At 39.6% G+C, this 14,554-nt stretch overlaps 1 pseudogene; it reads left to right on the top strand.

The window, feature by feature from the left end:
* Positions 1-382: 382 nt before the first annotated feature.
* Positions 383-3,418, top strand: LOC127412479 (toll-like receptor 4; annotated as a pseudogene).
* Positions 3,419-14,554: the final 11,136 nt, after the last annotated feature.

The raw sequence follows: 14,554 nt of genomic DNA, 5'->3' as shown, positions 1-14,554 counted from the left end.
TTCCCTGCCTTCAGCCCAAGATAGTTGGGATAGGTTCCAGCACTACCCACGACCCTACATAGGACAAGTGGCTAAAGATGATGGATGGATAAATGGATGTTCTTTTGATCCATTTCAAGATAATAAAAAACAAAAATCGACTACTCATGTGCTGGGAAAAATTTGACTAATATTCCTGCAAGTCTTCACATCACTATGATGACTGGATTTCAGTTTTAATTTCTTGAACCCTTTTCATAAGTGTGTATTTCCTCTGTTGTAAAATGTACAAGTCTTGGATCTCACAAGGTAAATCAATGCTAGTGATCATCAATCATTATTCAATTATAATTTGAAAATATGTTAATGTTTGCTAATGTTTTGACATCTTTCGGCCTTTCAGATGCCATATCCATTATATTGATGATCACGCTTTCTACAATGTGAAGAATTTGTCTACTTTGATTCTCACTGGAAATGCTGTTACAAATTTTGGACCTGGGTGCTTGAATTTTTTACAAAATCTACAATGGCTAGTTCTTGTGGATGTTGGTCTTGCTTCCTTACAGCTTCAAATGAATAATTTAACCAAGTTGCAGGAACATAAAGTTGGAACAAATAACATTCAATTCATGACTCTCCCTTTATTTACGAGCACCTTCAAAGACTTCACTTTACTTGATCTACATGTCAATAATATATCCATCATAAAAAATGATCACACCGTTGTGTTGCGAGAGATGGACAGAAACATAACTTTAATACTCTCGAGGAATCCATTATTACACATAGAATTAGGAGCTTTAAAGACCTTTATCTCAGGGAGCTTCACATTCAAGCTGGCTTTGATTCACTGAATGCACAAAAGGCATGTCTACAAGCACTTACTAGTCTCACTGTTGACAAGCTGTTCATTGGAAACTACAGAACGAAATGGCGAATTAAGGTGTCAGATGTCGAATATCTTGATGGTCTGTGCTCATTCAATCTGAATAAAGTATATTTTGTTCAGAAAGAATGTTCCGACTCTGAAATGCATGTCTTCCGCTGTATGGTCAATGCAACAAAAATCACTGTGAAAACAGGAAATATCCTAAAAATTGAATATATTCCATTTAGCTATCTTAAGGAACTTTATTTAGCAGCCACTTCAGTATCTGTCATACCATCTATTTAAAAGATACAGATCTTAGAAAAACTGGTGGTGAAAAATAAAATAACTATGGCATTTTATGGCATTAGTGACTTGCCTCTCCTTCGGTATGTAGATCTGAGTGGAAATCTTTTGATTTTAAAGGAATTCTGTTCCAAATTTTTCATGAGCACAATAAACCTTCGATACATGAATCTTAGTTGAAACTCAGAAATAGGAATGGTCAGTAAGCCATTTTCTGGACTTGACTTGCTTGAAGTGTTGGATTTCCACCATACTAAACTAGTCCTAGTTTTTCACTATGGAGTTTTACATAACTTGAAGAATTTACAGTATTTCGATATTTCCTATACGATTATCACTTTCACAAGCTACATGACTTTTCGTTATCTGAGCAATCTAGTGTACCAGAGTAACGGAATACATGTAACGGGATTATGCATTTAAAACACAAAATATAAGTAACTATATTCCACTGCAGTTACAATTTAAATAGTTGGTAATTAGAATACAGTTACATTCAAAAAGTATTTTGATTACTGAAGAGATTACTTTGCATTTTATTGTCATTTGTTTCATTTAATATTTAGTCCTTTCAGATGGAAAACATTTATACATATAAATGATGTGATCCAAAGAGCGTTTGAACAGCGGTGAAACACTTTCTTATGATGCGTTACATTCATACGAGCAGACAGAGAAGTAAGTTTGAAGTAAGTTTGGAGCAGAAGAAATAGAAATAAACCTTGTGTAAATTGTCAGCTTTACGCTAAACTAAAATGCTATTTCTAGCCATTTTACATGCACATGTTACCAGGCACGATCATATTTTTTTATCAAGAAAATTCACGTTGGATCATAATTTCTTTTTTTCTAGTAAGACCTTTGATATTAGGGCAAAAATAATATTCTTGATAATATTTTTTTTAAATTGTTTTCCTGTAAAAATATCTAGAAATCCTTAAAACAAGATCAATTAGATTGATCTTGTTTTAGAAACAACACTGCATAAGATATTTAGGTTTTTCAGAGAATGTATTTTTAACAAGTGTATTTTGTCTTACTGTACTGGCAAAGTTTTTATAGACAAAACAAGTGAAAAAATCTACCAGTGCTGAAGAAGTAATCCAAAGTATTTAGAATACGTTACTGGCCTTGAGTAATCTAACGAAATACATTACAAATGACATTTTACAGCATGAATTCTGTAATCTGTAGTGGAATACATTTCAAAAGTAACCCTCCCAACCCTGCATTTGAGTTATCTATTACAAAATCTAACAATTTCGAAGGTTCTTGACATCTCACACTGTGGCATTGAGGAATTTGTCATGATATCCTTGAAAGGCATGCAGAAACATAAACATTTATATTTAAGTCGAAATAAGTTGATGGTTTTGGACTTTCTGGTCCAACCAGATCTAAAACAACTTACATCAGTTTATGTCGATAGAAACAGCATTACTAGCATCCCACCTAATGTTCTCCAAAGTTTCCCACTAACCTTTCAGTGTTTGATTTGTCCTCTAACCCCATTGATTGCTCCTGCTCCCAGACAAACTTCATTTTGTGGATTATTGAAAACCAGAAAATCTTGAAGCAATCAGATTACATTATCTGTAACACTTTTTCACCAAACTCAGATTTTAGAGCAACTGACTTTGACACTGACAGCTGTGTGCATAAAAAATTGCTCTCAATTGGTTTATTGATATGTTTTCTCACTGTTTTTTATTTTTTATTATTATTTTTTTTATCAGTCATTGTTAATAGATTCCAATTTCATCTGATATATTGCTGTGTACTTCTGAGAGGTTATAGGTCTGCCAGACAACAAGAATGTTCCTATGATGCATTTGTGATTTTCTCAAGTTATGATGAAGTCTGGGTCATGAATGAATTAGTGGAAAATCTGGAGAACGGGTTTCCACCTATTCAGCTTTGCCTTCACATGCGTGACTTTCAAGCAGGGAAGTCCATTGCCTCCAACATTATTGATGAAGGAATAATGGGAAGCCATAAGGTCATTGTTGTTGTGTCTCAACACTTCATTGATAGTGCCTGTTGTCACTTTGAGTTTGAATTGGCTCAGTCCTGGCTTGTGATGGAATGCAATGCCAACATCATCATCATCATTCTGGAAGATGTGGAAGAGAAGAAGATGAAGAAAATGATTGGTCTTCATAAGCATCTGAAAAAGAACACATACCTGAAGTGGAGCAGGGACTGAGTAGCATGAAACCCTGGATTCGACTCAGAAAAGCTATTATTGCCACAAAGCAATAATATGATTTTTCTGATGATCTGTATGCATAAGTGTAGGTACATGTTTATGCATGAACATAATCTGAATAAATAAACTGGTGTTTCAATTATAAGAATTTAAAGGGGACTTATTGCATTTGATTTTATAGTCAACAATTTTTCAAAGGGCTCTGTATCAACATTGTTCATTTTTAATATTTAAAATAAGGGCTTTCCGCTCATCTTGGGAATGCACTTAAAAAATGAATTACTTCTCTTTTTACACAAAAGGCAGAGGTGAGATTTGCATGTACACAAGTAAAAGTTAAAAGTGTTTAAACAAATTTATGTAAAATGCTGTTGTACTTTTTAGCTAAATAAATTAGAGCACTACACCTCACGAAAATCATTCTGGAATCGCTGTTGTGTCATTATGTGTTGAGAGAATTACATGGATCTTACACAAGATATTAAAATGATTGCATCATGTAGAGAAAGGATGATTTTATTTGTATCAGTCTTCATTCTTCTGCATGCTGGACAAGGATGGAATGTACAAAGGTATGGTCAACAATACTGTAGTGTCATATACTAGTGTTTTATTATTGGCAGGATCTTAGAAAATATGTAGTATAACAGCACACCAGCAGGTCATAATATGGGAAGCCCTTTTAACATTTATTCCTTAAAACTTACTATTATCTATTTTTATGTTACTAGTACTTATTTTCTAGTTACTATTAAGTATTCCAATAGTGGATATATTTACTTATTCAATAGATACTAGTACTTATTCCAAAAGTGAGTAGTATCCCATCTAGTTTTACTAGTAATTATGTATTAGATACTAGTAAAAAATGGAATAGACACTAGTGTCTATTCCATTTGTTACTAGTAACTTTTAATTTTGTTGTAATATTGTTAATTGAACTATACAGTAGCCATTCAGACTACTCATTACATTTGACAAGTAAAAATGCACATGTAACTAGTGATATACAAAATGTTATGAGTAGCAACTGAATTAGACACTACACTGAAAACATTAGCTTGTAAGATTTACTTAATTTTTATTTCGCAAGCTTTTGCATCCACATAGCGTTTCTAAGTAAATTTGAAGGATATAAAATTAAGTTAAATCAACTTTATTTCATGACATAATGTTGATTAAAGTGAGTGAGCAAATGTAACTTAAACATTTCAGTTTATACAGTAACTTTTACTTACAAATCTGATGAACATGGTACTTAACCTTTGTAAAATTAAAGTGATCGTTTTATTAGAATATTTCACATTTTGAACTTTTCTTATAAACACAAGTTCAATCATGTACCACATGACATTGGATGCCTTCCACAGAATAGCTTAATGCGTGCTTTTTGGTTTATTAGACAACATTACCTTGCATTACCTTTGATAGAATCATAATAAAGAGCTGCGCACACAGACCTCAACACTTGGTGGACGATGAAAACACGATGACGGTAACAATCAACAGATATTTTGTTTTGATAATGAATGGGTAATTTTCAGAAAAAATGAACTTCAGACTTCACAAAACAAGAATTTACCAAACATAACAAAATCGACAATAAAAATGGTGTAAATAAATTTGCAAACAGTGACACCATGCAAGCTCATACATTTTTCAAGCCCAGTGCATGCTGGAAACACAAGCTTTGAAAAGTTAAGTAAAATGTACTTATTTTATTTACCTGTGAAATCCTCAAATTAGCTAATACATATGACAAGGTTTTCTACTTTAGGACTGATACATGATGCATTGTAAATATAACAGACAAATAAATATTTACTTATAAGCTAGAACTCATTTTTACATGTTTGAATTCAATACAAATGTAGACTTAATATTTTCAAGTTCAGGCATAAACTTATTTTATGTAGAAAGAACTTATTGTCTGCTATATTTACTTCACAAGATATTTTTTAATCTAATAAAAATTTAGTAAGCTTGAATAGATACTAGTCACTATTGGAATAACGACTACTCTCTAATGAATGGTTACTAGTACTTTATATAAAAAGATACTAGTCTCTCTTGGAATGTATACTAGTCAGAAGTGAATAGCTGATGTCAAAAACAGAATTACTACAGGTAGTATCTAGTAACTTGGAGATATCTTTAACTTAACCTACTGTTTTACTAGTTTCTTATTTGAAGATATCTCCATTCAAATAAATCTTTAAATAAACAGGAGTACTTTTCAGTCATATTTATGGTGTTTTAAATGCTATTACCATATTTATGTTGCCATATAAAACAATCAATTTCATTCTATAAGTAACTGGTTTTGGAGATGATACATGATAAAATACGTTTAATAGGACCATTTGTTGCTTCAAATATATTATGTCAAGTAATTTTTATTTGTATAATGCTTTTCACAACACACATCATTTCAAAGCAACTTTACGGTCACGGATTTGCAGAGACAGGACCCAAACACAGAGGTAAAAAAACAGGAAACTTCTTAAATGCAAAAAATAAAAAGGGAAACTCACTCTCACAAGGGGGAGAAACTAACAAACTACCCTGAAGGTGAAAAACAAAGGAAATATAATCCAGGCTGGGGCAGGGGAGACAGGACTGACCGGACCAAGGTAGGGACTGGAATAAAAAAAAAAAAAAAACAGGACCAACAAGGCACGACAGACTGGAACATTAAAGACTGACTGGATACAACAGCACAAGACTGGAAACAAGATGAACTGGCACTGGACAGCAAACACAAGGAGACTAAAATAGGGAGAGAAATCAAACAGGTTAACAGGGGACTGGTGAGGCAAATTAACCAATAAGCAAACAAGGAGGCGGGGTATGACGTAAGACAGAGAGACATGCGGCGATACAGAAACAAAAAGCCATGTACTCTCACAAGACAAAACACCCAAATGGCATGAGCACACATTGCCAAGACATTAAGGCAATATACGCCCATGCCAAATGACAAACAAGATGAGAGAATGTGTAGCAACCCCAAACAAGGCGATGCCACGCATTCTCACACTAAATGAAACCTGAGTGTACATCGCGAGGCAAACGCCATGTGATGCACGCAACAGGCGACAAAAATATGACAGGACACCTGTGCGAGAGTTCGGCCACACACAGTCCTGAAATCTCAGGCCAACATGAAGACAGCTTGCGACGCACCAGTGTTCGCGAGAGACCGACAAACTATTGACGTGAGTGCATTCTGCCAAGATGACATAAGCACGATGCACCCACGTCAATAACAGACAGACATGGAGCGTGAGTGTATGGATCCCGACACAGACAGGAGGTCAGGACCCAGACACCATACTCCAGACATTAAACAAGACAGACTGAAAAGCGCACGGCATGGAATACAACCAAAACTGTGTGCCAACACAAAGACAGACAACGAAACAAGGCATGGGATGATAATGCCACGGTCCTGTCAGACAAAAACCCAGACCGACAGAGTGACAGGACCACCTCCCGGCATCCCAAAACAGGAACAGCAAACAATACATAAGACAGACAAAACGAGCACTAACTCCCAACAGAAAGGGAGGGAACTTAAGGAAAGGGGCAGGATCCAGCGGCCGGGGGGAGGACTCCGGACAGAGGTGGGGTCTGGAGGCCTGGGAGGAGGCTTCAGGGCAGAGTGGACAGAAGACTGGGCAGCAGCCGTTGGACAGGGGTCAGAGTACTGGGTGGCAGCCGATAGACAGGGGTCAGAGGACTGGGTGGCGGCCACAGGACAGAGGTCAGAGGACTGGGCGGCAGCTGCTGGACAGGGTTCAGGAGGGAACTGCTCAGAGGGCGGAGCTGTGGAAAGCTTGGGCACTGGCTGCGGCAGGGGAATGGCCTCCGTGGCCGGGAGCACTGGCAGCGACTGGGGAGCGGGAGCCCTTCTCCTCCTCCTCTTCTTCTGGGTGGCCAGGAGCACTGCTGTGGGAGTGGCCGTCACGGCCGAGGACACTGGCTCTGGGACGGACGAGGCTTCAAGCGCTGGCTTGTTGACCGTGGCAGGCGTAGGCACTGGCTCATTGGCCGTGGCAGGCGTGGCCGCTGACTCGCTAGTCATGGCAGGTGTGGGCGCTGGCTTGTTGGCCGTGTCAGGCATGGGCGCTGGCAGTGGCATGGGAACAGCCTCCTTGGCCATGGGTCATTAACAGAAAATCATGCTTTATAGATATTACAGTTTCATTTTCTACTAAAGTCTTAGTCATCATTGTGTAGTTTGATTATATACGATTGTAAATGGTGTATAAAAATAATAATTGTATTTAGAACCCCAGTGAGCAAACCGAAGGCGACTGTGGCAAGGAACACAAAACTCCATAAGATGTTGGCAATGGAGAGAAATAACCTTGGGAGAAACCAGGCTCACTGTGGGGGGCCAGTTCCCCTCAGGTTAAACAGCATGAATATAATGCCAATATTAGTTATTTGTGTGCAATGCAAGTCATAGTTAAAATTTGTAAACTACGTACGTGTTAAGGGCCAGTGTTTAAACAAAGTTTTTGTATGAATTGTAAGATTAATGACTAATGTCCATCCTGGATTAACTGCAGACGTTCACAGATGCATTGCCCTTTGTTAGTTGGCTGATGAAGGCTTTTGTTGGCAGTTAATTGATAGTCTATGTATTCCATTTCAAGAGTGTAGTCCATCAATAGACAAAAGGTGATACAGGCAGAGATCAATGAGGTGCGTCGCAGTTCAACCAACAAGTCATTTCGGTGAGGTTCGGTGGGGTCCATCCTAAATCCAAGGTTCAGGCAGTGGCATATGAAGTATCCCATGTCTTACAGTTGGAGTTGGCATCAGTTCATCCTCTGAAGTGTCAAACACAGTGTACAGAGGAGGACTCAAATGCAGAGGGAATATTAACAGTCTTTATTAAAGAAGCACAGCAGGCAGATGAAAAGTGGCAGTTATGAATTAAACCAGCACAAACTGCAGAATGGAGAGTCCAGGAAGGATATTGGAGCACCTGGGCTGATGACAGTAGTGATCTGGTTGCAGAAGGTGAGTAATAAAGTCCATAGTGTAATGACAGAGTCCAGAAAACAGGTAAATCCACAACGTGAGGTAAATCCAACTGGGAGTCCCAAACTAGACAGGAAAAAACAGAAAAGACAGACTGACAAATGGTGAGACTGAATGGCAGAGAATACTGGAACAATCTGGTGACAAGACAGACAAACGAAGGGGAATATATAGTGACTGGTAACGAGGAACAGGTGAGGGTAATGCCTCGTGAGCGGTGCGAATCAGTGTTCCCATGGAAACAATAATTACACCGACCACATGGCAGAGGGTAGCACATGAGTGAAACGAAAACACACAGACATGCAGGAATAACCAGACAAACCCACCGATTTCATGACATGAAGTCCATTATAAAAGACTGAAGTGATGTCTGGCTAGCACCGGCTGCGGTTAGTCATCATCACTCAGCGACATGTATCAGTGGAGTCCAACCCCAAGAAGGAACGGAACTGGATCCGGCCGCCTCTGGTAACCTCGGGATATGAATCTCGAGGTTGAGATAGGGAAACAAATAGAATAATATTAGCATAGATGCCATTCAATTTATTGCGGAGTTACAGAATATGAGAAATGTTTCTGGTTTTGGCAGACCTAACTAAAGCAGTCTAATCAATCAGAATGAGCTTTATTGCCAAGTATGCTTACACATACAAGGAATTTGTCTTGGTGACAGGGGCTTCCAGTACACAATACAAAAACAGCAACAAGACTCTTAATTAAAATTGAATAAAAATTGATAAGTATTGAAAAGTATATATAGAATACACAAGACACACACACACACACACACACACACACACACACACCGCAAATCTAAATACAAATCGGTTATGTACAGTGCAAGGGAATGTAATAGCAGAAGAGGTAGGATGTGTTGGATAATATAAAAAGACTAAGCTGTGTATTGCACATTAATTATTGCTCAAAGGGGCAGTTTTAACTGTTCATGAGATGGATAGCCTGGGGGAAAAAAACTGTTCCTGTGCCTGACGGTTCTGGTGCTCAGAGCTCTGAAGCGTCGGCCAGAAGGCAACAGTTCAAAAAGGTAGTGGGCAGGGTGAGTGGGGTCCAGAGTGATTTTTCCAGGCTTTTTCCCCTCACTCTGGAAGTGTATAGTTCCTGAAGGGGGGGCAGGGGGGCAACCAATAATCCTCTCAGCAGTCCGAACTGTCCTTGGTTCAGCTACGAAATCGGACAAAACCAGATAGTTATTGAAGTGCAGAGGACAGACTCAATGACCGCTGAGTAGAACTGTATCAGCAGCGCATGTGGCAGGGTGAACTTCCTCAACTGGCGAAGGAAGTACAACCTCTGCTGGGTCTTTCGCAATGGAGTCAATGTGGGTCTCCCACTTCAGGTCCTGCGAGATGGTAGTGCCCAGGAACCTGAATGACTTCACTGCTGCCACAGTGCTATTTAGAATGGTGAGGGGGAGGGTCAGTGTTGGGGTGTTCCTCCTAAAGTCCACCATCATCTCCACTGTTTTGAACGTGTTCAGCTCCAGGTTGTTTTGACTGCACCAGACAGCCAGCTGTTTAACCTCCCTTCTATATGCAGACTCATCATCATCATCATCATCATCATCTCGGATGAGGCCGATGACAGTGGTGTCGTCTGCAGCTTGACAGAGGGCTCCTTGGTGATGCAGTCATTGGTGTAGAGGGAGAAGGAGTAGTGGGGAGAGCACACATCCCTGGGGGGCACCAGTGCTGATTGTACAGGTGCTGGAAGTGAATTTCCCCTGTCTCACAAGCTGCTGTCTGTCTGTCAGAAAGCTGGTAATCCACTGACAGATAGACGTGGGAACAGAGAGTTGGTGTAATTTAGTCCAGAGAATAGCTGGGATGGTGGTGTTGAAAGCCAAACTGAAGTCCACAAAAAGGATCCTTGCATATGTCCCTGGTCTGTCCAGATGTTGCAGGATATGATGCAATCCCATGTTGACTGCATCACAGACCTGTTTGCTCTAAGCAAATTGAAGGGGATCAAGAAAGGGTCCAGTGATGTCCTTCAGGTGGGCCAACACCAGTCTCTCAAATGTCTGTAGTCATTAAGTCCTGTGATTTTTGGTTTCTTTGGGATGGGAATGATAAATGGAACGTTTGAAGCAGCATGGGACTTCACACTGCTCCAGTGATCTATTGAAGATCTGTGTGAAGATGGGGGCCAGCTGGTTAACACAGGATCTAAGACATGCAGGTGAAACGCCATCTGGGTCCTGCGCTTTCCTTATCCTTTGTTTTTGAAAGACATGGCTCACATCATCTTCACAGATCTTAAGTGCAGGTTGAGTAGCAGGAGGGGGGGAGGGGGGTTGCAGGAGGTGTTGGTTTTTTTGTAAAGTGAAGGTCAGAATGGGTGTGGGGTGTGAGATTGGGCCTTTTAAATCTACAGTAGAACACATTAAGGTTGTCAGCCAGTTGTTGGTTCCCTACAGGGTTGGGGTAGGATTCCTGTAATTCGTAAGTTATTTCATGCCACTCCACACTGATGCAGGGTCATTCGCTGAAACTTTTTTCAGCTTCTCAGAGTATCTTCTTTTAGCCATTCTGATTCTCCTTTTCAGTGTGTTCCTGGCCTGATTGTACAAGACTTTATCCCCAACTCTGTAAGCATCCTCTTTGGCCTGACGAAGCTGCCCAAGTTCCACTGTAAACCATGGTTTGTTGCTGTTAAAATGTTAAATAAGTCCTAGTAGGAATGCACATATCCTCAAAGAAACTGATATATGATGTAACAGTATCTGTGTGCTCATCCAGGTCTGTGGCTGCAGCCTCAAACACTCCAATCAGTGCAGTCAAAGCAGGCTTGTAGTTCCAGCTCTGCTTCGTTGGTCCATCACTTTACAGTCCTTAATACAGGCTTAGCAGATTTTAATTTGTCTGTAGGTTGGAAGATGAACCAGACAGTGATCAGAGAGTCCCAAAGCTGCTCTAGGGACAGAGCGATATGCATCATTTATTGTTGTGTAACAATGATCCAGTATGTTCCAGTCTCTGGTGGGGCATGTGATGTGTTGTTTGTATTTGGACAGTTCACGTGTGAGATTTTCTTTGTTCAAATCCCCAAGAATAATAACCGAGTCCGGGTATTGTTGTTCCGTGTCTGTGATTTGATCAGCCAGCTGTTGCAGCGCCGCATTCAAACACACGTTTGGTGCGATATACACACTCTCCAGAATAAATGAGGAAAACTCCCGCGGCGAGTAGAAAGGCTTACAGTTAATAAAGAGCACTTCCAAATTAGGACAGCACATCCTCTTTAACGTGGTTACATATGTACACCAACTTTCATTGATGTAAAATCATGTTCCACTGCCTCTCGTTTTCCCCGTTAACTCCGCGATGCGATCCGCTCTGAACAGCTGAAAGCCCGGCAGATGTAACGCGCTGTCTGGAATGGCTTCACTCAGCCAGGTTTCTGTGAAGCACAAGGCAGCAGAGGTTGAAAAGTCCTTGTTTATGCGGGTGAGGAGATGTAGTTCGTCCGTTTTGTTAGGGAGAGAGTGGAGATTCGCAAGATGAATGCTCGGCAGCATTGGTCAAGCTCCATTGGCGGGGCTTTTGAACCGTGCACCAGCTCGTTTTCCTCGCCTGCGTCTCGGTGCGTTTAAACACAGCCATGCCTCCGACTAAAATGTCGGACAAAACGTCTGAATATTCAAAATCCAGGAAAAGATTTACTGGTATATGCTGTCGAATGTTCAGCAGTTCGTCTCTGGTAAAACTGACTGGAAAAAGATTACTAAACACAGGACAAACAAACAAAAACAAAACAATAGAAGCGCTCCACACCGCCATCATGATGTAAACTAAATTGTGAATTGATGGATAAATTAGGTGTATGCCTTGCTAAATAAATGAGTCTTTAGTCTAGACTTAAACTGAGTGAGTGTGTCTGTGTCCCGAACAGTGTTAGGGAGACTATTCCATAGTTTGAGCAAAATAGGAAAAAGGATCTACATCCTTTTGTGGATTTTGATATTCTAGGAACTATTAACAGGCCAGAATTTTGTGATCGTAATAAACGTGATGGAATATAGGGTGGTAGAAGTTCACTTAAGTACTGCAGAGCTAGACCATTAAATGCTTTGTACGTAGTTAACAATTTTAAAATTAATACAAAATTTAATAAGTAGCCAATGTAATGATGATAAATTTGCTAATTTGGAGAATTATGAAATTGTCAGGTTTAGAAGAAATATAAAGTTGGGTATCGTTGGCATAACAGTGGAAACTTCCACTATACAAGGATAAAAGCAGAGGCCCTAAAACTGTTCCCTGTGGCACTCCATACTTAACTTTTGTTTAATTTGACAATTCCTCGTTTACACATACAAAGTGGTAGTAGTCTGCTAAATAGGACCTAAACCATGCTAATGCAAGTCCACAAATGCCAACAAACAGTAATTCTCAAGCCTATTCAAGAGAATGTTGTGATCTATGGTGTTGAAGGCAGCACTAAGATCTAAAAAGCACTAGAAGAGAAATGTAGCCGTGATCAGATTTTAAGAGTCATTTGTACTGATGTCATTTGTAACTCTGATAAGTGCAGTCTCTGTACTGTGATGGGTCCTAAATCCTGACTGAAATTCTTCATATATACCATTTCTCTGTAGAAATGAACATAGTTGGGAGGACACTACCTTTTCTAGTATTTTTGACATAAATGGGAGATTTGAAATCGGTCTATAATTAGCCAGTTCTCCAGGATCAAGCTGTGGCTTCTTAATAAGTGGTTTGAAAACTGCCGTTTTAAAAAGTTTCTTGGGACATGTCCAAAGGATAGCGAGTTACAGTAAGAAGAGGTTCTGAGATTACAGGGAACACCTCTTTTCAGAGATTAGTTGGTATTGGATCTAACATGTTGTTGATTTTGATTTCTTTTTTATATTAACATTTTATTGATCCAAAAACAGGATTACACAAACAGAACATACACACACAGAATCAAATTATGAAATTATGTCCCTCCCCCTGAACATCCCCCCCCCTCCACCACTACAAACATCCAAATGGTCCAACACAAAATGAAAGTAAACACACAAAAAAACAAACACACACCCCACTCACACACAGACAAGAGGAAACACTTAAATATATAGAAAAATAAAAATCAACAAATATACCCAAACAAAATGTCTCTCTCCACTGTCCGTCACTGAGCACCCTCTAAAAAGGCCAAATACCTGCTTGTCATATGCATCCAAACTGTCAAGCCGTCTAAACGACATCCCTTCAAATGATGCTACCTTGCCCAATTCGGTGCACTATTCATAAAAAGAGGGAGCGCCCGCTGATTTCCATCCCCTCTGAATTATCGGTCTCCCGCTCATCATGCTGGTGAGGACCCACCTTTTTACATATTTATCAGTTATATCAATAACCGCCCCATCACTCAACACAAAGTCTGGGACAGAACAGATTGAGTGCCCAGGACCTCGCAAACAAAATTCTGGACTCTCAACCAAAATTCCTGAATCCTAGGACAAGACCAGAAAGCATGGGTTATATCTCCATCCTCCAACTGGCATTGCCAGCAGTGAGTGTATCTTTTAGACCAAGCCTAAATAATCTGGAGGGAGTCCAGTAGAAACGGTGTAATAAATTAAATTGCATAAGGCAGACCCTTGCATCTATGGACATAATCTTAACATTTTTCAACATCCTTCCCCACACCCAATCTTTCAATATCAAATTCAAATATTTTTCCCATAACCTCTTAAGAGATGTTAATGCCCCATCCCCAAGACTCTGGATCAATAAGGAATAATACGCTGAAGCTTCATGACCTTTTTTAAAGCAGCAAGCACTACCTCAAGGGTATCTGCCACTTTAGGGGGCTGTGCACTACTCCCAAATGTGGTACAGAGTAGATGGCGTGCAACTGCAAGTACCTGAAGAATTGAGATCTGATAATTCAAAAATGTTGAACCATATTTTCAAAGAATCTCAACCCTGCACTCTCATATAGGTCACAGAGCATATTACCCTCCCTCACAATCCACTCTGTCCAGCAGAAAGAGGACTTATTAATACATAATTTTGGGTTCAGCCATATGCTCGAAGCAACATTTAAATAAATGTCCGAATTAAACACTCTGAACACTTTTGTCCATACCGTGTGCAAAT

This window comes from Myxocyprinus asiaticus, chromosome 21 (assembly GCF_019703515.2).
Source record: "Myxocyprinus asiaticus isolate MX2 ecotype Aquarium Trade chromosome 21, UBuf_Myxa_2, whole genome shotgun sequence".
NCBI classification, from domain to species: Eukaryota; Metazoa; Chordata; class Actinopteri; order Cypriniformes; family Catostomidae; genus Myxocyprinus; species Myxocyprinus asiaticus.
This window is presented reverse-complemented; position numbering and strand designations above follow the sequence as displayed.